General features: G+C 32.8%; 1 protein-coding gene across 4 annotated transcripts in view; it reads left to right on the top strand.

The window, feature by feature from the left end:
* Positions 1 to 25,430, top strand: part of LOC135130705 (uncharacterized protein) — a 573,502-nt gene that overhangs the window by 65,603 nt on the left and 482,469 nt on the right. The window lies entirely within an intron of this gene.

Genomic DNA, 25,430 nt, shown 5'->3' with positions numbered 1-25,430 from the left:
GAGGTATTTTTTTATCGTTAAAAAAAATTGAGGCTTACTCAATTCGATTCCTTAAGGATGCCAAAGACCTTCATTAACTTTTGGTAACCTATTTCAAAAACACCCTGTATATTTTTGTTAAAACTCGAAGACATTTGTCGAACATCCTTCCAAATTTCATCACAAAGACAGGTAATTCATTTGCTTATTATGAATACAACCTAGAAACATACGAAATAAATACGGAACCCTAAAAATATAGAAAAAATAAAATAGTACCTTCATTATTAAATAACGACTGTTAGGTGCCATTTTTAGAAATTTCTCCATGTGTTCTTGTGAAATCTTGCTTTCATAGAGGTAACTGGTTTTTCATATTTTTAATATGTCGATATTTTTATATTCATATGGAGTATTTCTTTATATCTTCGTTGACTTTTATTATTCGTCACTTTTGTCTGTCTGTCTGTCTGTCTGCCGTCTGTGTCGATTCTTGTGAAATTTTATATGTATTTTAGGAATATCGTGACATTATCTTAAAATTTTGTATAGTAAATGATATTTATATTTTAAAAAATAACGAATCTAGGAATCTCCACAACGTACGGTGGATTATTAATGAAACTACACAAAAACATCTGGAAGCTTTCGAACTTTGGTGTTATAGGATGATTTTTTAGAAAATCATGTACACACGATAGTACTAATAAAGAAGTATTAGAAAGAAAAAAGAAAAGTACAGGAATAATAAAAACTGGCAAAGGATACAAAACATTTTTTTTCGTCATATTACAAGCAACGAAAAATGTCATTAGCCCAAACGTTTATTGAGGGAAAAATCTCAAGAAGATGAGAATTCTAAATAATCTAAGGCAGTGGACAAGGATGAAATCGATATTTAGAGTAGCGGCACACCGTATTAAGTGGGCTGTAGTGGTCGGCAACATCTTAGAGAATAGGTTGCACATAGAAGCAGAAGAAACAATAGATTCTATATTTACGATTTATAAATCAGTTGATTTTTTACCTTCGACATCAAGATCTTTGAAAAAAAATTTTGGAAAATTGTGTAACAATATTTTACAATTTCTTCACAAACTGCAACACCAAATGCTCTGAAATCTTGCAAACATTTTAAGATTATCGTAACCATAGTAAATCGTTAATCAAAATTTTTCGCTCTATCCTTCCCAAAAACTTGTTAACGTCATATCAATGCATCGATATTTTTTGGAATTGCTTATACCGGGTGGTTCAAAATAATTAATCAATGAAGCAAATTGTTGTATTGATAACATCAAGAACTGCTCATCCCATTTTCCTGAAAATTGGCGAATACAGTACTGGTGTTATTAATATAGACTCAACCAATAAATTCAATTGCTTCGCTCATTATTTTTTTTTAATATCACTATAAACATTAAAAATTTGGAGAAGATCATCTTTGATTAGCGATTTATCATGTTCACGTTAACTTTAAAGGGTGTGAAAAATTTCATAGCAATAGATTTTGTGGTGTCTAATTTAAATAATTTTTTCCGAAAACCTATTGTAATTTTAGAAAAGGAGGGATTAATAGATTACGTGTAAGAAATATATTTTTTGCATATTGCAGAAAATATTTACTTTGACAAATTTTGAGAAAACGTCATCAAGTTTTCGAGAGGGATAATTAAACAAATTTTGATTAGCGTTTTACTATCTGTACATCAGTCCAGTAGTTTTGGAGATTAATGAAATCATGAATTTTTTTTCTTTCTGGAAAAATGGAAAATTTACCGTCGTTGATAAAAATAATGTTACGAAATAAGCCCATACGCCGCCTCGGTACGACGCCTATGGGCCTTCTAGTATGTATGTGTTTCTTCTAGTATGTAGTATGACTCATCGGCCTGACGGCGCGGCGCTCGCTAAAGGAAAGCCTGGAAGTGGAAGTCGCGACTGACCCAGAAAACCCTCGATCCGGCATTCTCGATCCATCGAGAGAAACGTAACGAGGATCATTCAGTCGAGCCGAGTCCAGCGAATGTTAAGAAGAGCCAAACAAGTCGCACCGGAATTAGTTTGTACATAATCGCTGTGCAGTTAGTCGTGTAAATTTGAGTTACTAAGAAATAAATTGTTGTTGCCTTTTGGCTCGGCCCAACAAATTTACTTGTGTTCACGAAAACGTAGTGTCTGACCTTGTGATATAAATGACTACTAGAATTGCTTATACAGGGTGACTCAAAATAATTAATCAAGAACGGCTCATTTCATTTTCAAAAAAAAATTGGGAATACAGTACTGTCATTATTAGTGTAATAAAATAAATTGCTGGACCCATAAATTAATATCTCTATAACCATTAAAAATTTCAAGCTAAATTTACTTAACAAAGTTTTGAGATGAGGTTATCAAGTTTTTGGAAAGGATGAATAGATGAATTTTGATTAGCATGTTCAATATAACCTTAAATGGTATATTCATATCAATAAATTTTGTAGTTTCTAAGTTAAATTATAGCATTTTTAGGAAGTATGTACTTAGAAAACGTGACCAAATTTCTGGCAGTGCTGATTAAGTAAATTTTGGTTAGCGCTTTACAGTGATATTTTTAAAATACATGTAAAATTTCATAACAATGAGTTCAGTAATTTTGGAGATATGTCTTATAAAATCGTCACGAGACAATAGATAGATGAAAATGAGAGACCTACATTTCCATTTTCATATAAAACATCGAGAAAATAAGAGCTTAGCTATTTAGAATGACGCTTGATAAGTAAAAATCAAGTAATTATATCTGAATGTGTTTCTTTTTGAAAAATGTCTGGAAAATTTACTCTCTCTGAATATAATAATATAATTATTTATCGACTTACAAAATACTTTTTAAAATTGCTTATACAGAGAAATTAAAAAAAAAATTAATGAAGCAGTTTATTTTGTTGATTGAATCAAAAATGGTTCGCCCAATTTTCTTCAAAATTTGTGAATTTAGTGTTGTTATTGTTGGTATTAAACTGCAGCTATCTAAACTGGCGTATTCTCGCTAAAATGTTGATGATGTCGTCACAAAATTTTCTTAAGAAAAACTCACTTGAAACTTGAAATGTAGTGTACCTCAGGGCTAGGGAAGTTCTGTCTAAATAACCGTATACCAGTTTTTTAGCAATAAGATTTAACATGCATCTTGAGCTTCTTTCTTAATTTTTTATTTTTAACAACTCCCCATTTTTCAAAAGAGTAAATGTGTAAATATATTTTAAAGATTTTAAAGCGTTATTAGGAGCTGTTAAATAAAATTCTCCATAGCAAGCCTTTGTTACTTATAATGAGTGGTAAAGAAACCTCTAGTTAGCTCTCTACGTATGGCGTAGATAACGTCTAATAATAATTTGAGGTTAGATCGACAATTCGGAAAATGACGTGCGAGCCACTTCATTTTCGAGTAAAGTCCAACAAAAGATAAATGCAAACGTCGTCAAGTATAACCAATACGGGCTTGGAAAGGTACAAGGGTAGCGACTAATTTTGATTGACAGCTTTACACGACACAACTTCGAATGGGACCGGAGATTTTACAGCGGCAATACTCATAATTGGAGTCATTTGGATTTATCTTTTGCTGGACTTTACACGAGTTTTATACAATGTACGAGTACGATGTTAGCTACGCCATACGTTCAAAGACATTTTCATATCGGGCGGTAGGTAACAAGAGGTGTTTTATTTTTGATCGCACGTTCTAACTAACTATATGTTATTTGAGAAAGGTATTCCTTAGTCTAATGACCTCGTCGGCTAATACCATGACTTATCTCTAATATAACAAATACACTAACTTGAAGTCTAAATAGCAATTATTTTAAATATGGATTTATTGTGATAAGTTGCTTCTATTTACTTAAGTAATACTGTCAGTTTTTTATCCATGAAAGAAGAAATTATCTATGACATTTTTTAATTCAATTAAACTCCTTTGCATCAAATATTGTTGAACAAATTTTTAAATTCGACTGATAAATTACGTTAATTAGGTATTATTGTACAAAAAGAAAAAAATATTCGTAAGTATAAGTCACGTCTTTAATAAGTTAGATGACTTTGGGAACATTCGTGCCAACTATTGAAATGATACTAAAAACAACGTTACATTCTTCCAGAACTCGTAATTGCCCTCCTAAAAACCCAATTACGCAAGGAAATAAAAACTTGACAATGCGGAGCGAAATTATGCACAAAATGAAACTTTCCTGAACTTGTTACAGAAGTGGTTATTACCCACCTAATATTTTATTTAAAGTGTTTTAAATTAGCGGTCGTAAGTCTGAAAGAAACTCCAATCACACTTTCTTGAGATATTTACCCATTTTTTTAATCTTATTAAAGCCGGGAAAGTTTCGTACAAATATTTTGCGGCTAATGAAGTACGCTGTGTAATGTTTGCACAATTCACTGGCGTTAATTTGATTTGCTTGCGTCTACGTACGACGTTTATGACATACATTAACAAACACACAGTCTAGAAGTTACCCCTTAGTTGCAGTTTGCAGATATGCACACCAAAACGTCCACGATTAACGGTTGCAGAAATTGTCGGGGAGCGATTTCCGACTGACTCCGGTACATTCAAGTAACACGATTCAGAGTAATTATTCGAGCTGAAAGGAAACTCATATCTGGGAAGTACAGGCTTAAAGCGTTTAACGATTATAATTTCGGTACAGAATCCTGCATGCATGGGGGTTGGCAGTAGTAATGAATAACTTCTTAGATTAAGTTATTGTGGTTGGCTCGAACCGGTGACATTATGGTGACGAGGGTGGTTCATTTAAATCACAATAAATGCGCTCAACGTCAGGTTACACAATAAGGAAGTGTTCAGGCATACGTTTAAATGGATGAATAATTTTGGTTAAATTTCGGTGTTGTTAGCATTGTTTATTCTTAATTTTAAAGTGCGATAAAGGAATAATTTGAAATTTTCTTAATATAAAGTATTCCAAGCACATGCAATTTTATAAGTAGATAATGTTATAGAAATAGCTTTATTCAAAAATTCGACATCAGACTGTAGACTTGCATTTGAAGTATATTGAGAAAATTTATCACAGAAAGGAAGTAATTCTTTTTCCTACGATCATTAAGTAATACGTTCTTTGTTACACAATGTAGTAATAAAGTACCTGTCGCCTGAAAAAATGTGTGCAACTGGCATGGTGCATTCATTTCTCATTCGTAGAAATTACAGCATTCGATTCGACAGTAACTGTTAGGTTTGTGAAAAATGACCATTCTTATTGCTTAACACTGAAAATTGGTAAAATTTAGAACGTGTAAATTAGATGTTTGAGCCACAAGTATTGAGGATATTCATTATATTCGCCTACATGTTTCGATACTATCAAGTATAATCATCAGAGCTTAAATAATAAAAGAACAGTAAAGTAAACATAAAAGTAACAATATCGAAATATTTCACTGAATAAAAGAAATTAAAGTAGTATTAACATAATGAAACATGGGAGAAATGAGTGCATTTAGGGCGGATTGTAGTGAGACGTCCTCTAGTGGAAGTAGGGCAATCATTACAATTTAATTGGTAAACTCCTGAGCAAGAAAAAATTGGAATTGAGTCTTTGTGGACTAAAAAGGAACCAAGAGTTGTTTAATTTTGAAAGAAATTTAATTTTTTAAAAATTCTTGAAATGGATAATGAAGGTAGATAGGGTAAAAGTTGTTGTGGAAGGTGAACTAGGGATTAAATTATGAGTACGTTTGCACTTGTAGAGAGATTTGGTAAAAACTTTTATGAGTGAATGTGTAGGGAAATTGTTATATGTATAGGGGAAACCTACCTATGATGGCATACTTAACTTTGACACCTTAGTATAACCTCATCTATGATATTAGGGATTTTTTTATGGGTAATTTAAACGAGCAATTATATTGAAATTGATTATTAGAACCAAAAACCATGAAGTGTGCCATCATAGGCAGTACTCTTCTTATGATGGCACGGCCGAATTTTTAGAGTTTTTTTTAAGTAATGTTAATTTTTATTAAGAATTGACGGGTTATTATGAAAGTAATAAAATAGATTTAAGATAAAGGACTACAATTTGTAGCAAAACGAATCAACAAACGAACAAACTAAATAGAAATCATTAAATAACGAAACATTAAGGCAAAACTTAACAAAAAAAGTTATTCACAACGTTCGCAGATGAATTGCTTGATTCTTTTTTCAACACCCGCGCACTCACTGTGGCACCAGGAACCACAACTTGACAGGAAATCCACATTTCTCTTGTTTTCGACCTAGAGAATATATCATTGCATATATAAACATGCAACATCGGCTTCATCGTTATCAATGTCTTCAGCCTTTTCATTATCAGTGACATAATCCGTTTCTTCTTCAACCAAAATTTTCCTTTTTGCTTTTCTCGATAACTTTTCCCTCTCCTTTGTTGTTTTTTCTTCTACTTCCTTTTTTAATTCATCAATGTCTGGCGTGGAATTTATATGTCTTTTTTTACTAGGTTTTCTTAATCTTTTTCTTGAAGCTCGAAGTAAAGCTTGCGTCAATGGAGATAGTTCCTGAATACTATAACTTCGTCTCCTCGTTGACGGAAATCTTTTTGTTGTGGACTTAGCTTTGGCAAATCCTGATGTTGAAGGTTCAACTTAATAATAATAATAATAAATAAAACTTTATTTCCAACAGGTTTTACACCCACTTACAGGAAATAATAAAATTAAACTATATATGATTGAGAGAGTACATAAGTTACTTAATTTAGGAATTATTATTATAAAAAAGAAAAATAATAAATAAAGAGAAACCGGGCTAAACTGCACCAAAATTAAATAAGACTTCCTAAATTTAAAGACCAAATTCTTCAATAACAGCACAGCTTAACGAACTCGCCTTGTCAAAATTAATATCAAAATTCCTACATATTTGGTTATAGTAATTACACATTAAAGATATGGGGGATTTATACATAGCATTGGTTCTATTGAACGAACTATAAAAAGTATAAACATGCTGTGTGCCCTGACGCGGAATAGAAAAATTTACTTCATTTAAAAGTGATGAACAGTTAATTTTATAATGAACTAAATTATACAAAAATCGGACTAGCAATATTATTCTTCTTGTACTCAGCGAGTTAATATTAAATCTAGAAAGTAAAGTCCCATGATCGAAGCCTCTTGCAGGGTACGAGCCGTCTAAGAGCAAATACACAAATTTTAAAAATGATCTTTGAACTGATTCAATGAATACAATATGTATTTTGTATATAGGAAACCAAATAATTGCTCCATACTCTAACCTAGATCTAACTAAAGAAAAAAACAGCAGAAATAAAGTACGTAGGTATATCAGAACAAAATGCCGAGGTCTTTGATACACTCTAAACGATTTATATTGACTGAGTTAATATTATATGGATAGTTAATGGTTTGTTTTTTTCTAGAATATGTTACAACATTACATTTAGAGACGTTTAGCGACAGTCGATTCAAGTTGTACCATCTCAAAACTGCATCAAGGTTCTCTTGTAAAGCTTCACCGTTCTCTGTCCATTTGATTTCAGCATACAATTTATAATCATCGGCAAATAAGTGACTTTCACAAGTAACAACTTCTGGCAAATCGTTAATAAACAGCAAAAAAAGGAGAGGTCCTAAATTGGACCCCTGGGGTACTCCCGAAGATGGTGAAAATGTCGAAGAAGTATAGTTGCGATATCTCACATACTGTTGTCTACCAAGCAAATAAAACTTTAACAAAGCTAGTAGTTCCGCAGAAAAACCCAAGGTATTTAACTTGTTAAGCAAAACAAAATGATCAATCTGATCAAAGGCTTTCTGGAAATCCGTATACACCACATCAACTTGACTGTTATTGTCAATAGCTTTAGATACAAATTGCGATAGGCAGGCTAAATTGGAGATTGTAGATCTTTTCTGTACGAAGCCGTGTTGAACTGGAGTGATCAAATGACTAACAGATGAATAAATGCGCTTATATATAATAGACTCGAAAACTTTAGCAAAATTACATATTAAGCAAACTTGCATATAATTTTCTACATTGGCTTTGTCAGCCTTTTTAAAGATTGGACAAATAGCAGCATTTTTCCATTGAGATGGAACCGAAGATTGCCGAAGTATTAAATTGAATAGCAAATACAACGGGTTAACAAGAACCGATGCACAGTCTTTCAAGAAGAAGCTTGGAATACCGTCGTCAGGTCCAGATGTCATAGTATTTTTACAGGACTTTAATGCTTCTATTATTTCATCTTCCGATATGTATGAGATGGTTAGGTTCAAATTTTGAATTAAGTGTAAAGTAGATGGTAAGTTGTTAGGGTCTGATTTCACATACACGCTACTAAAGTATTCACCAAAAGCACTCACTATAGACTGCGGTGATTCCAACTTAACATTATTGAACTCCATTGACCCAGGAATCCTAGTTCTACCTTTTTTGTATTCGATAAATGACCAAATTTTTTTTGGATCACTTGAGACAACAAGTTCCATATTTGAGATATACCTTCTATAGGCGGTAGCCATGAGAGTTTTAATTTTAGCTCGATGACAGCTAAATAGTTGATAATAATATTGCGTTTTGAATTTTTTGTATTGCTTTAAAATTTTGTTTTTAGTATGAAGACTTCTAATAATTTCTGAAGTAAATCAGGGCGGATAGTAAGCCTTCCGAGATCGGTTAACTTGCAGTTTAGGAACACTTGCGTTAAAAGCTCGATGTAATAAATTTTGAAAAATAGTGTAGGCAATATCAACATCATCGCACGAGTCACAACTCGACCAGTCAGTGGAAGCTATTAATCTATACAATAAAGGAAAGTTGGCCCTCCTAAAATTAAAACTTTTTTCGTTATGGTTCATGCAAAAATTAGTGGACTTATTGGGAATTATATTCAGTTTAATAAACAAGGTAGGATGATGTGGATCTTCATCAACTAGAGGAGTCAAACATTTCTCTACCTGGATATTAAGATTGGCAAAGACCAAATCTAATAAGCGATTAAGATGATTTGGTATGTTGTTGTATTGACCAATGTCCTGAAATTCCTTGAAATTATTTATTATATTGTCAAATCTGTCTGGTGTAGATGTATTGAATGAAGGCGTATTAAAGTCACCTAGTATCAGTACTTCGTCATCCCCAAGAATTTTCAACGAACTTAGAAGTTCAAAGAATAAGCTGAAGTCATCGAAAGAAGTTGAAGGCGGTAAATATATAATTAAAACATACAACTTCACAAAATTAGTACATTGTACCTTAGCACCCACTATATCTATCATTGGTAACATTTCATTAAAAATAGACAAGTCTAAATTAGTTGTCGATAGTGTATCTTTGAAAGCTAGCACTACACCACCTCCCCTACTGACCTTGGAACCTTCAGTTATTCGATCTTTGCGAAATACTACGTAGTTATGCGGAAATATTTCAGAGTCGCTGATGTCGTTTTTTAGCCATTATTCAGTTTTTGCTATTATGTCAAAATTTGCAGAAGAAATCGCATTGAAAAAATTGACTACCTTAGATCTCAAACCACGAACATTTTGATAAATACAATTAAGGGCTTTGTAACTGGGTGTTGAATCTAGTTTAAATGAACAATTTTTGGAGTGCTATTAATGTAGCAAATACTGAGATTAGCTTCTCCATTATTAGTTCTATTATCAAGTTCCCGTTTCAACTGCTTATAATGTTCGCGCTGTCTAATCGTGCGATCTGGTGCCAAAGATATATTATTTATTGAAGTTTGCATTATTTTTTAGAATTCTCTTGTTACGAATAAATTTAACGACTTCAGATTCATCAGCTAAAGTAATTTTAATTGGTCTACTATGAGCAGCTTCTCGTGTATGTTGACCCAAACGATAAACTTTTAGATCCTGCGGAACTATAAAGTCTGGTCTAACCGCTTTTAACACGTTAGAAACTACTTCACAGTCACTTTCCATCCTTTGAACGCCCTCCTCCTGTTCAGGAACACCATATATGATTAAGTTTTTGCCCCTCTTTTGTCTTTCATAAACTTCCTGGACCACATCTTCAAACTGCTGAGATGACTGCTGCAACTGTTGGTTGTTGATAGATTCCCTAAGAGCATTTATTTGAGTTTCACAATCGGTTTTTAACTGGTTTAGAGACGCAGCGAATTCTGCTTGTAACGATGAAATCATTGTTTGAAGATTTTTGAACATAGCCATATTACTATTACAAGAATTGCATACCACCTTTATGGACTTTGATTTCGATCTAGTTAGTTTGATTTCGTTTTCTGACAACCCAACGCAACTGAAGTGCAAGACGCCTTGACAGCTGTCACAGTTTAGCGTAGGTGCTGACCCTGTCTTTCCACAATTGAGACATGGACTCATAATTAATAGTAGTTTATGCAACAATAAATATGTATAAGGAAAAAAAACCGGGGATACACAGCTTCGCACCCAGGGGCCTATCAGGGTGACTAACCAGCCGACAGACAGAGGAAGGAACTTCAGTAGCTTCTGGTGTTCCAGAGCCTAATTTAGGCAGTTCAACGTCTACGCCTCCTTGTTGTGGTTGTTTTTGACCATTTTGGCATTGGTCATGTTCGGTTAACGGTCTATCGGTTGTGGAAGAGGGTTGGAACATCCAGTCAGGAAAGATGTTGTCATCGAAGGGATATATTACTGTTTTGGCAAACGTGTGTACTGCATTTGCGGGTGTAGCACCCTTCAAATACGTTTTATTGAAAAGACCAGCTACTTGGAAATGTGTGACGATTCTACCAGGATGTTGTTTAAGCCAAGTCTGAATGTCTTGGCCGTAATAAATTTGGAGAGGTGAAAAAAAACCTACATTCAGGGGCTGTAGCGGGTGGGTACAATGTGTTGGAAAACAGAATAGTATCACACCATTGTCTTTCGCGTATTGTAGCACTTCTAGGCTTTTGTGGCTGCTGTGGCCGTCCAATAAGAGTAAAACCTTGTTTTCATTCGAAGCTTTAGTGTAATGTACAAAATGTTCCAACCATTGTACAAAAATCTCTGAACACATCCAACCGTTTAGTTGACAATAGGCTTTGCTGCCCATTGGAGCGTTGTCCATCAGCTCATTTTTCATTCTTTTTCTTGGAAATATAAAGGCTGGTGGCACAAACGTGCCCATGGCATTCATACAGCATTCCAGAGTTAAATGCTGTCCTCGTTCAGCACTAGACAGCGCTCCAACTTGCTTTCGTCCTTTAGTAGCTAGAATTTTTTGTGGTCGTTTTTGTAGTACACTGAGACCAGATTCGTCAATGTTGTAAACATTTTCTGGTGGAAAGTTATATTTTTCCATAACCCCGTTCAGAGATTTAAAATATAAAGCGATATTATTTTTATTGAAGCCCGAGCAGCTGAGGTGTTTTCAGGCCTTCTGAGAGATATCTCTGGATTTCGTTTTAAAAATTTCTGAATCCATTTATCACCAGCTGTTTCTTTTTTTTTGTTAAAAGGGTTTTTTATATTATTTTTAGATGTAAATTCGAAAATTAACTTCTTTAGATCTTTTAATGTTAAACCGAAGAATTTAGCTTCCATATCCTTTATATGTTGAGCAAATTGATCTTCCATCTCCCGACTAAATACTGGTCTTTTACCCCCCAAATCTCCTTTGGTACTGTTACAATTGTTTTTAAACCTTCTGCGCAGTGTGGTAGCAGGGACATTGAAGATTTTGGACGCTAATTGCCATACCATCTTTTTTTTCCCGAACATTTCGCAAAGCCTCTGCCATGTTTTTTTCCTCCCATAATTGCCTCTTAGCCTTACTGGGCATTGTACTTGAGGCTGCATTCCTCTGTCATAAAAAAAGACTTCTCAGTTTTTATGAGAGTCAAAACCTTATACCTATAATGGCATACTATGCCACCAAAGGAAAAGCTTTGGTATGCCATCATAAGGAAATTCGAGATTTTATTAAAATCAATCTCTGTATTTTTTCATTTACAACATAACCCTAAACTGGCACTTGTATTACAGGTGTCACATGTATAGAAAACATGAATTAAATTGGTGCCCCTGAGTTAAGCATATTAAGAACATGATTTCAACTTGATTAATGTGTAAAACTTACTTCGAGAGTCAACAATATTCATTTATTTTTCTGCCTTTCAAGAAACAGCTCTACACTCACACTGATTTGTAGACATTCATGTACCAGTAAGGACAGCATCTGATTGATTTGACCGCGAAATTCAAATGGTCCAAAAAATTTGAAGGTATGCCATCATAGGCACCATGGCATCATAGGCAGGTTTCCCCTATCCCTATTCGTCCGATGACGTCAAGTTCTTTTTCGAAGGCTCCTCGATTCAAAGAACTTTGTAATACTCTAAAGAATAGGGCATTGAAAACTGCAAATTTGTGAGAACCGGGGTGGGAAGAAGGTCAAAATATCACTGTCCGTAGTGGTGGCTTTTCTAAAAATGTGATATGAAAGGAAGAAGATTTAAGAAAGGGATGGAATTGTTGTGTTTTGTTTCATAAGTGGAGCTTCTAGATGCATTGAATTAATGTAGTCTACGAAAGAGTTGAGATCCTCGAAATAACCTTCAAAGAGAGATAAAATATCATCTACGTAACTGTTCCAAAATTTGATTGTGTTTGAAAAATTGATATCTGAAAGAATTTCTCTTTCTCTATTGTTCATAAATATTTTTGCTAGAAACGCTGATAAAGATGAACCCATTGCTAAGCCAATGATTTGTTTATAAAATGAACCATTGAATTTGAAAAAAAAAGTTTTTATGTGATAGAGGTCATTCTGATTCAAATGAAAGATCACTGACTAATTTGAGACAGTCTGAAGGGGGGATTGAGGGAAAGAGATTAGAATCGTCAAAGGAAACTAAAAAAGAACGTGGTGGTATGATTACTTGTTTCAATTTATCAACAAGATCTTAATTATTTTTGACAGCGTATTTGTTATGAAGTGGAACAACTTTTGCTATGATATTAAGCCATTTTTTAATTGATGACATGGAGAATCGATAAAGAAAACCATTGGTCTAATAGGGCAGTGAAGCTTGTGGATCTTGGGAAGGCCATATAGTCTGAAAGTTGAAGGATTCATTCGTATGAGGTAGGATTTATTTGTTTAAAAAAATGTTAATGTATTGATGTAAATATTTTCTAAGGTTAAATGTAGAACATGAAATTGGGAGTGGGATCTGTAGGTAATATATTGAAAGTGTCTGTGTTTAGAAAATTGTTTACTTTCTTAATGTAGTTTTCGTTGTTCATATTGTTTATGCAGTTACCTGTATGGGCTTTCAATTTATAGATTGTTTTTCTTAATTTTCGTTTGTAAGGACTTAATCGTTTGAAGTTCAGTATTTTGGTTACAAGAAATATTGCTGTTGTTGATTGTATCTTTGAGAGATTTTTGTGAAACAGAATTGATTTTTGTAATGGTTTTTTAAAGTTTTACACATCCTCAACAAAAGTACTTCTCTTAATTTCTTCGAATTCCTAGAAATTTGATCTAAGCTCTCCATTATATATAGGATTCTTTGCCTTTTTTTTTACTCTTTAGTTTCTCACAATAAAAACTTGAACCAAGAATTTAAAAGTCAAAAATTTCACACTAGCTCATTATTACCTACTGTCAATATTTAGTCTACGTAACTACCACCAGACAAGACTTACTCAAGAAAAAGTTCCAATCTTATCCGCTAGATGACCTCCGTATATAGTTTGCCAATACTTTTGCTAGAGAACGTTTCAGTACAATCCACTCATTTTAGTTCTGTCATCACTACGTGGAAAGCTGCGGTCAGTAGTTTTCTCCCGTTTTTTATTATTCTAATACTAACTTAATTTCTTGTATTTACTGGTAAGTTTTCAGATTGTTACTTTAAAGTTTATTTTACTGTTCTTTTATTATGTAAGCTACAATGACTATACTTGCTAGTATTGAAACATGTAAGCGAATGTAATAAATTACTAGATTTCAAAATTGGTCTAAAATTATTTAAGCAGAAACTTCCTCTCCTTTTTTGGTTCTACCATTTTTATTCTCTTTATAATGTGTGGCTTTAAAATCAGCGCCTTCTCCTCGGCACAACTTTAGAGTCGCTGGAGGTACATTTAAAATGCATCGATGAGTAAATCAAATGATGCTAATCGTTCTCATAGTAACCCTTTGTGAGCTTGAAGAGTAGCAAAAAAAATTAATAATAGTTTTGAGAGCTTATATCATTCTATATGTAATACAAATTATCATCGATAGACAATAAGGAAACAAAAAATATATTTATTGACCACTTAAAAAATATGTTATCTTAATAAATAATTGATTTGAAATCTTGCTTTGTTACAACTATGAACATAAAAGTTGGTCCAATTCATTTCCATCAGTTAGTGCGCAAAAAACTTCTTTTACTGTATGTCATTTCCGATAAAAAAAGTCGATAATGTTTCTTTGGTAGTGTCTACACAGAGTACTGTAAACTGAAAACAGTAGCGAAAACTGTGTTCCGAAGTTTCCATAAATAACTGAGATATTGATTTTTAATGATACGTAATGAAGAATTTCATCAAAATGCTAAAAAGAAGATGATGATAAATTAGAGTTATATAGCAAATGTTGTAGGGATCACAAAATTTAATTGAAATTTGCGTTTTTTTAAATTTGGGGAATTTTGTCGTGGTTGGTGATGGGTTGGTCTGACACGTACCACGAAATATTTGAAGTTCGAATTTTTACAACAACAACTGTAATTCGAATCAATTCGAGTTAAAATTGGTTAAAACGTCGTGTGAAGAAGTTAGTGAAGTCCGTACGCCTCCCGAAATACGGGAAATTATAATTTGACATTTGCCACTGACATTCACCTGACATTTCTCGTCATCGCTACCAATCTTACCGATCTAAATTGCACCAGATCTACTTCAGAACCTCTTTTCGCTATTAAGGAGCCGCTATGACGTCATTTGGGTGCTTTAGTAGCTCTATTAGAAAATCAAAAAACGTGCGCGGTAGAAAAAATAATTTTTTGAAACCTCGCTATAAAGCATAAACACTATTCATTTCAAACGAGATTTTCTTAACGAAGTTTTAAGATGACGTCATCAAGATTTTGGAGAAGATGAATAGATAAATTCAGATTAACGACTTACCGTGTATATATTAATAAATATAACTTCCTTAGTATGTAGGTACATCGAAAATTTCATAACAATCAGTGCATTAATTTTGGAGATTGTTTGTACAGTGAAATTGCCAACAGAGAACAGATAGAGAAGTTGGAGACTTGTTGTTTCATATTTTAAAGGGTAAGGTTTAAGGTAAGGGGTAAGGTAATAAGAAATTAATTATTCCTTAAAGGGAGTTATATCAGGGAATCGTCTCTAATGTTTTCCCTTTCACTTCCTGTGTATAAACTAAGAAATTATTGAAATAGTAATATTGTAATTTCATGTTTCCTCGACGTTTCATAAGCCCTATAGAGTACGAAACAACCAGCCCGATTCTTGTTAAATTTTATATATTTTATATCGATATTTATATAGTTAGGAATTTCGTCGAGATTTATCTAATCGTACCCATCAACAATTTGATGATGTCGTCCCAAAATTTTGCGAAGTAAATTCTACTTAAATTTGTGCTTTATGAATATGAATTGAGTTTTTACCCGTCGCAATAAGATTTTTCCAAAAAATCCAAAATATGTAATAACATGTGCCTTGAACAGAATGATGAACATTTTCATTGTGATGTTTAATCGCAATAAATTTATTTCTTTTTATCGTAATGAATTAGTTTTATTTTTTAAAAACATATGAAGCGTTTAGGCAACCAGTCATACACATATGTGTATGGTCCATGTGTGATCTTTGTCATGCGTCCTTGGGCACTTAGTACGGATCTTCGAACAGTTAAATCTGAGAGGCGGCACGTTTACACGAACTACATATATTATTCTTAAGTAAACCACGATTCATTGCATCACATTCTTTGAAAGTTTCTTAATTTTATTGAAGCATAGTGTACTTACCTAGATAGAGTAGTTTTTTACCAGTTTTTTATTATTTCTAAAATGTATAATGGAAGGACATTTTATATATTATTTATATATTATCGAGATAAGACAATTTTTGAACAACAGACTATGATCAACAAATGTATCAAATGTAAAGTCCCCTAAACGGAAACGTATAGGATCCCTTACTTTATTTTTTCTGACACCGTTATGAAAATCCACTAAAAGACTGTGTTTTTCAAGAAATGTGAACAGTTTTTCTAAAATAGCTGACTTCAAAATTTTAAAACTAATTTAAATTTAGGGTTTAATAACAATATGAAAAACAAGGGACATACAAATTTAAATGTGTGCTCATTTACACTAATAAAACTCTCTGTGCCATGTTGAATATAATGTCTGGGATATTTGCCGTCCACTTTAAATGCTAAATATTCAATGAATTTGCGATGAATTCAGTCGACCATCAAGTTGTAAACACGATAATAGAGAGTCTGCACAACAATAGTGGCGTATTCTAGTTTATTAATTACGAAGGCATAAAATAAGAGTCTGATGAGGTGCAAAACCCTAGAGATCGATGCAGTTCTAAATAAAATCCCAACGTTTTCGAAATAGATGGAGACAGAGCATATAGAATACTGCTCCAAAAATGCGGACAACATCCATCTTCTTTAGTACATGAAATATAGCGTTCTTTTTACTGAATGTTTTAAAATTCGTTAACAAAATATTCTCTATGAGTAGAAAATTGAATTCGTGGGCATACACAGCGGGCAAATTCTCCACCCCACGATTATGTTAGAAACATAAAAGTACAATCAGAAAGTGTCAATAGAACATGTTAAAGAAGACCAATACAACACAACATTACACAATGATTACTGGGTTTGAATTTTTGTTCAACAGGCACCAGCACACTGTTAACCAGTGTCACAGTCAACGTGAATAGTTTATTAATTAATACTCCATAATATAAATGTCTGGTGTATAGCATTAATAGCTAATGACTTCCGATTTGTGAGAGATAGGTACAGATCAAAGCGTCATCGGGAAATCCGCTTGGGAAGAAGATCTCGTCTTTTAGAGATTATACGGAGTGAATATAAATGCTGTTTCATCAAGCTGGTGCGACTCAAGTTGATATTAAAAGAATACATTGCTATTAAATAATATTTGTAGATATACACTTAACAGTGTAGCTAAACCGCATGATTTAAGTTACGGAGGTCATTACGGGTCCCTTTCTAGAATTATATTACTGCTGTAAGTGTACGGTCAAAGCTGAATTGTGACAGCACATTTACATATTTTTTTGTTTATCTTTTACGTAATGTGTATTTGCGTAAAGGTAGAGAAGAAATAAGAAAAAACAGACTCAAGTAATACGTACTTAGAGTCTGCAACTCACGTTGTATATGGATATTGTGAAAATCTAATTTATGTTCTTTCGTGTGAATTGCAAATGTTGCAGCAAAACTAATAACTTCTGTAGCGAACGTATACATATATAGTTATAATAAATTATTATTCCTTTTATCTATTAGTAGTTGACTTATTGTCGTTACAATATAGTAATAAGAGTACTATACATTAATGTATGTGTGAGGAATATTAATGCAAGATTGATTAGACGTTTCCTATAGACTCGTTCAGTTGAAGGTCAGTGAAATTTATAAATGTGTCTTACTGTGAGCAGTGTGAGTGAGTCAATAATTGTGTCCTACGTGATAAATGTAAAACAGATGACAAAGAGTCGATTATTTTTGTCGTCCTGTGTAATTTACACAACCATCGACAATGCGAATCGAATTTTTTTCACTCAATTTTTATATTTGGTAAAAATTTGTTGTGTAGTTAAATATGGCAAGTACTTTCTTTTTATGAACGTTTGTGCTACGGCGGCTTGACACGTATAGTGGCTGAAAAAATCTTTACAGGTATTTACATAAAATTTCTCTCGTCTTCGAAGCGCAACAAATTATTTAATAATAATAATTGAAGAGCGGATTTTAGGTTGAAAAAAAGCCAAAAAGGCATGATTTCTTCCATACCCCATCCTTTAATGCGGTTTAGGAGGCAATGGTACATCCAGTGTTGGGCAGTATCTAGATACTTGTATCTAAATAAAGTATCTAGATACATTTTTAGGTATCTAGTATCTGTATCTAGATAAAATCGAATTTAAGCACAAAATATCTGTATCTAGACACAAAATTAATGGCGCAGATGCAGAAAAATTTTTTATTTCACTTTTTTTTCAGTAGTTATTAGTTGAGTTATACTAGTAGTAATTTTTGATACTTCATGTTGGTGATTTTGGTCACATAAACAAAAATAGAGGTAAGAGGTCCACTAATAGTGTTCTGTCACGGAAATTTTCATATTTTAAATACCATCATTTCCTACATTGTAGCCTTCAGTACTTATACATCTTTAAATATAATCCTGAGGGGTAATAAATTTAAGCCATGGTAAGATCGTATTTTAAAAACCATAAACCACAATTTACTATTCACTGCGTTTTACGCTTATCGGGGCAATGCATTTTACCTGAGCAACCCGGGTCCGGTAGGCCCGCTGCGCTGGTTGTATTTGTGTTATTAAATAAGAGTAATTTTAATAGTAAAAATATTTGTTTAGGGTATGTTATTATTTTTAGAAAATAATAATTGCGTGTTACATAATGATTAATTTTTTCAAGTAGCACAAATTAGTTCTGTAATCGACTAATCGAATGTTCAATACATACATTTCTCTCGCATAAATCGCATATTTGTTACTGTTTTATACCTTTATTTTTCAGACAAATGTAGCATCTTTTCCTGTTGCCACATGTGTCATTTCTTCACTTTTTCATTGTTGGAACTAACGCGAGGCGGGCTTGGTAGGTCCGTTTTGCCCTAGAATCTGCCGATTATGTTTAAGTGTAAATCTAGGGCAATAAAATTAATATTTTTACAACCCTCGGTAGAATAATTTATCGTGATATATTCTCAGAAATCGTGAAACGAGATTAAAATAAAATGAGTTTCAACAAAAATCTGAAAATTTAAAGTTGCACTCTGGTGATTCCGGTCTGCCAGGCAGCCTTGGATCCTATAAGGGGTTTAAATACCTTTCTAAGAAATTGTATTATTTTGCCTTAAACGGAACCAGCAATTCTTCCTAAAATGTATATACCTGCCGCACCGGGATAAACGATTACCGGACATGGTTATGAAAACATCGTAAGCCGATATTGAAAAATAATACTTTATGACAGGTTGCCGACAACAGACCTTCAGCACAGAATAATCGTTTCCCGTATTCTTTTGAAATATTAATTTTAATGCTGGAGATAATTATTAGACATACTCAAACACAATTTGGACACTGTAGTATGGGAATAAAAACAAAAAAAAATATTCTTTTTAAGCGTACGTAATAAATATTGCACAATTTGCGACACATCAAACAGCGAAGCGATGGCCTATTTGCAGGAAAAAAGAAAAGATTTTTCGGTCTTGAATAACTATGCTACAGTAAAATGTTTATTTTTTAAACTTAATACCACAATCCCTTCTTCTGCACCTTTGGAACGGGTGTTTAGTAGCGGAAACCAAATTCTGACACCAAGAAGAAATAATTTAGGTGACAATACGTTCGAAAAGTTGTTAATTTTAAAAGATTCATTAAACAATACATAAAAAAATACATAACCATGTTTTCAGTTATTTTATTCGCCAAAGTTTCAAAAAGTATCTGTTTTCTTGTATCTGTATCTAGATACATTTCGCAAAAATCGAAAACAATCTGTATCTAGATACTTTTATTTTCCATATATCTATATCTGTATCTAGATATTTTTAAAAGTATCTGTCCCCAACACTGGGTACATCTGGTGCAAACTGTATTAAAATTGTATTAAAATTAAGATTTTCACCAATTACCACTAAAAATGCAGTAAAAATTTTAAAATATGCATAAAAATGTAAAAAAAACAGTTAAATATGCAGAGTATGCAAAAACACTTTTATACTTTTGAACTTCGCTTTACGAAAACCCAAAACAAACTAACTGATACAGGAAGAGAACTCGAAAAGAAAATAGTAGGAGGGCTTAGTGTATTTAACACATCAAAGCTCTTCCTAGAAAAGCAAGAACTTGTGCCAGGATCTGTAAATGGGTGTTTTAATTATTTTAAAACCTTCCTCCGTACTTAGTTGCGCAATACGCAGAAAAATAGATTTGGGTTATTGAATTGGCGGCATTTTTTAACGGAATTCTCACAAAAAAGTCAAATAGGTCGAAAAAATGCAAAAAGGTACACATCATCAAAAATAGAACCCGCTCCTTATTATTAGCTACTGTAAAACTCATCCTTAAACCAGGTGCGTTCTTAGTGTATGTATTTTTGTCCGGTTTTGCAATAACTTTTTAAATAAATAATAGTGCGTACTTTATACCAAGTGTATATAAATTCCTTAGTTTGTTTAATGCATAAACTTTGATGAATGAGAAATAAAATTTTTTGTAAATGTTCTGCTTGTATAAACAAGGAGAAACATACGCAATTTTACAAACCTGTGTAGCCAGCTGAAAATACGTTTTATATTTAGTTTTTATACCGATGTTTGACACTAAGCTCTGAATATGTTTGTTTTTGTTATTGATTTATTATTATTATTTTTAATATCAGCAAAATAGTGCGAATAAATACAAAGAAGAATTAAAACCTTCGACGATTTGATTTTGATTTAAAGCCGAATGTAGTTAACTAAATAAGTAGTTTAAAATTAAACGCTATTGATTTAAGTCAATTATATATATATGGCAAATTGAAAACCAATAAATAACCCAGTAATTGTTTTAAACATTTTTGATATGACGTCATCAACGTTTTAGCGGTGGTGAATATTTAAATTTCAATCGATGTATATTCAATAATCCAGTGAGATTTCCTTCTTACTTAGAGGTTAGAGAAATGAGTTTTTAAGACGTTGCTCTCCTTCAGTTCTGTTAGTGGTATCTGAAACTGAAAAAATGGAAAATATTTTAGTAAGAAGATTAAAAGAAAAGTTTGTTTGGCTTAAAAGTTTCTTAAATAACATAAATTGTTTAACGCAAAAAAAGTAATGGAATATAACCTCGCGTCAGCCTTTGGCTGGATGTTATATACAGAACGAATGATTCCGTACTGGCGTAATCCGTTTCAGTTACATGTGGTAAAATCTCCTCGTTCGTAACCGAGTTTCTTTAATAAAACACACGTTTTTTATTGTTCATTACCTATTCCACGACAAATATCTCGGTTAACGTTTGTCGAAAAAATTTCGCAATACTCCGCCGTGGTAATTGTCATTGTAATGAAGCAAAAAGAATAATAAAAAAGCGCACATTATACAATCTATTTATAAACACGCAACACATGATCAGTAAGTCACCTATATCGGCGCAACTTTTGCCTTCATCTTGAATTTAATGGTGCTAACGAGGTCTTATGCAAACATGTTCTCCCGCAAATATTTACTTTTTAAATCCAAAATTACAACCGGTAATGGCTTCCACGTCCACCTTAATCAACAACTCCATGAAACTTTAATCGAATTGTAAAATGCAATAAATCAGCGGTTTTATCGTAGAAACACCGAATGATTTTTTTTCAGGGAAGTAAATATGGTTAAATTTGGTAATTAATTTTAAGTAAATATACCTTATATAAGTTGATTGTGATATCGTCTTAAAAATATGCTTAATGGAAGAGAAAAATTACAAACCGTGTTACATGAATAACACAGAAGCCGTGAATTCTATAAATCCTGAAATTTACGTTTAAATGCGTCGACGTTAAGGATTGAAAAGAAAATATCACACAAATCTCAGACAGGAACGTGACAGAGGGGATAACACATAAGAATAGGCAGAATATTACGTAATAACGACAATGGACGACGATTACAAGGCCTGGCAAGCAACAGTTTACAATTTCGTAGCGTTGTTTGGTAATAATAAGCATATAATCAGAATGTAGGAGAAACTAACAGTGCTAGCAGTGTTTAATTCTTCTTGGTTTCTAGTGACGTGGCTTGATATACTGATGTAATGTCTCATCGGAAAACGCATTTTCTGGGTTATGTGTATGTAGGATTCCTGGTATATGGTCCATAACACTTTGAAAAACTAATTCTCGATAATGGTCAAGTAAGGTCAGGGCAGGCCAGGTTAGTTGAGGTCAGGTCAGGTCAGGTTATGTCACAAACTTGCTAAAAGTGTAAGAAACGGAAAAAGTAAAAACAGAACCTCCACTTTGTCGGTTTTTTTATTATTAACATTTAATAATTCATTCTGTGTAACAACAACAACTTCCTATAAATTCCGTATAATAATTGAAGCAAAATTACCTTCGATTTAAATAACATACCTACTTATCAAATTTCTATACCATATTTTTAGATTACAAAATTCAGTCTTCCATGTATCATCATGTTTTATCGTAGAATATAATAATAAAGGCAGTTATTAGCGAAAGTTGTTAGCATCTTGTAATGAATGCGACTTTTGGATGAACTTTGCATGACAATAATCAGAAGTGATGTTTAGGAACATGTCATAGTGTAGAAAAAAACAAGAATTTATTTGTTTATTTACAAGTAAAATTGCTAAATTAGTGAAAGAACTTTTTAATAGTGAACAGTTATTTAAAAACAAAGAGGAAGCGGGAAAGGGAGGGAGAGAGAGAGAGAGAGTGAGAGATCGTTGTTTCTTATCAAAAATCCTGCTCACTCATATCAAAAAATTTTTTTTGGTCAATGTGGCTGCAGTTCAGATTTTTAAATGCGAATTATTGAGTACAAATTTTCTAGTCACTATTAGTTTGTTGGGAACAGAAAATCATGCGTAATATCTGCGTTTTGTGGCGCGTTTTTTACTTACAGAATATCATTTTAAAGGAAGAGTTTAAATATTTGTTTTAAAAATTTCGTCCAAGGTTACTTCCCTCGTCCTTGAAGTCCGGTCCAACAAATTCTGCTTCTTTGAAAAATTATAAAAAATATTTTCTGATAACCTTTATGTAGTAGAAACCAGTGACGTAAATGACACTCCCAACCCTTTGCGCAAATGCCAAGGAGGGTGCGTCCGCAGATATGCGGACAATCTGAAATATATATTCTCAGTGTACATGCTTAACTTCGATTGTTTATGTTTACATTTACATATCGACAGAATGACATGCAGGAATTTGTTTAATTTGAATGAGTTGTTTCCTCAAAACGGAGGACAAAAATTATTAATTAAACCACATTGAACGAAAATGTTTTGAATATGATTATTATTATTCTTATTTGATCATAATTAAATAAAGACCTGGGTATTCTCACATTTTATAGAAAATGAGGAAGTTAGTTTGATTAATAAAAAATTAGTCGAAGACTATAAGTATAATCCGAAAAATCCAGCTCTTTAAAAAAATTATAAAATTTGATTTGACGATTTTCGTTTTCTGATAAGCGTTGTAAAATAAAAACCGGCGGCGTACCTAACTCCTACTCTAAACCTGACAGCTCGAAAAGGAACCGCGCACTCCGCTTCCCCCAAGTTATATTGTGTTATTTACTTCAATTACATTTAAATGTTCAATTTCTATAACTTTGATATTAAACTACAACTGAACAAGTGTCAACGATTCAAAAAGAACAATAAACAACATTTAAATTCGCCATACAATCTTGTGAAATTTTAAACGACAAATAATTCTTATTTGAGATTAAGATTGGACGTCAGATAATTTATATGGTGGAAACATTCATAAACAAAATATTTACAGAACAGAAACTAGCAAAGATTAATAAAAAAGATCTGGGGTGAAGAAAAACTTGTGCAGACAAAAATATTACGTGAGGTTAGAAACTGTAGAGCATGAAAGTTTACGTTCAACTTAAATTATACAACAAAGAAAATTACTGAAGTTAAAATTGTGAGATAGACAAAAATTGTATGAGGTGAAAATTGCAAAGCTAACAAATTTACATTAGATTAATATTTGCCACACTTTATCAACAACTCAAACAAAGAATTTGTATTATGTTAAATTATGTCTTGATTCAAGTGATTGGTTACTTAGAACAATTAACGTTGAGATTTTATAATATCATAAAATGCTTGTCCCAAACAAAACACATGATAAATAAACATAAACATATCCAGTCAGAGTTGCGAGGAATAAGCGTCTCGGTGATGTAATTTTTAGCGTTGCGAGGAAATGCCTCGGTGATGTAATTTTTCCACGTTGCGAGAGAATAGGTCTCGGTGATGTAATCAATCTTTAACGTTGCGAGGAAATGCCTCGGTGATGCAATGATGACAACGATGATAACTGCCTAAGGGAAGAAATTATTTTAACCCTCTCCCCCCCCGCCAGTTCACGATATTATGGATTTTGTTAATTTAACTGCCGTAAATGAACTATTAGCAATCTCGTGTGAACAATTAAGAAGTGTTATAATGTAACACTTACGTATTGGCATCCAGAAACGTTATTCGTAATTAGACAAACAAAATCAAACAAGTCCTGATTCAGTGAATTTTTTGAAATCTAGCAATGTTTGTTTAAACAAATCTAATGTCTGTTAAATTGTTTTAGAACCAGTTAACGCTTAAAATCCTAACATGAACTGTGAATTTACAAACAATGAAACAAATTTACACGTGTCCGTGTTACTAAATTAACCAAGCTACCTTACCACGTGGTTACATTTACACAAACGCACCCAGACTGACGCTTTCGCCTCCCTCTAACAAGCAGCCATCTTGTCCCCTACCAACCCTCTAACTATCAAGCAGAACTACCAACTACCAGAAAAAAAAACGTGCACAAGGCCTATGTTTAACGATTTTTTGATTGAATTTTTTTTTCAAATTCAAATTATTCAAATGTGATTTCGCGCCGCTGTTAATTAATTTCAGCCCGAAAATTTAATTCAAATTCTGTCACTACAACACGTAAGCAATGTTTAAACACCAAAGCGAGTGTTTTGTTTTACGTAAGTGTTTTATTGCCAATAAAATACGAATACAATACAACGTTTTATCCACAGCTAGAATACAAAGACCACAACACAAGGCATACAACAGAAATTTTCGAAGTCAAAAGTTTTGGAAAGAGAAAAACGTCCAGCAATTCTTGAATTAGACTTCAAACGAAGAATATTTAATGACGAAAGATTGCACATTTCTTGAAATTACTAGATGCGGAACGTTACACAGGTCACAGTATGAGACGTTCCTCAGCTACTTTTTTAATGGCCAGTGTAAGTGGTTATATTATCACAATCAAACGTCACCGTGGCTGGAGGTCAACGTCTGTTGCAGAGGGGTATATTAAAGAATCTAATGTCAGCAGTATTATGGCTT

Source organism: Zophobas morio, unplaced genomic scaffold (assembly GCF_036711695.1).
Source record: "Zophobas morio isolate AGI-343-1 ecotype UQ-CSIRO unplaced genomic scaffold, CSIRO_AGI_Zmor_V1 ptg000017l, whole genome shotgun sequence".
NCBI classification, from domain to species: domain Eukaryota; kingdom Metazoa; phylum Arthropoda; class Insecta; order Coleoptera; family Tenebrionidae; genus Zophobas; species Zophobas morio.
The sequence above is the reverse complement of the archived record's forward strand: the minus strand, read 5'-3'. Positions and strand labels throughout refer to the sequence as shown.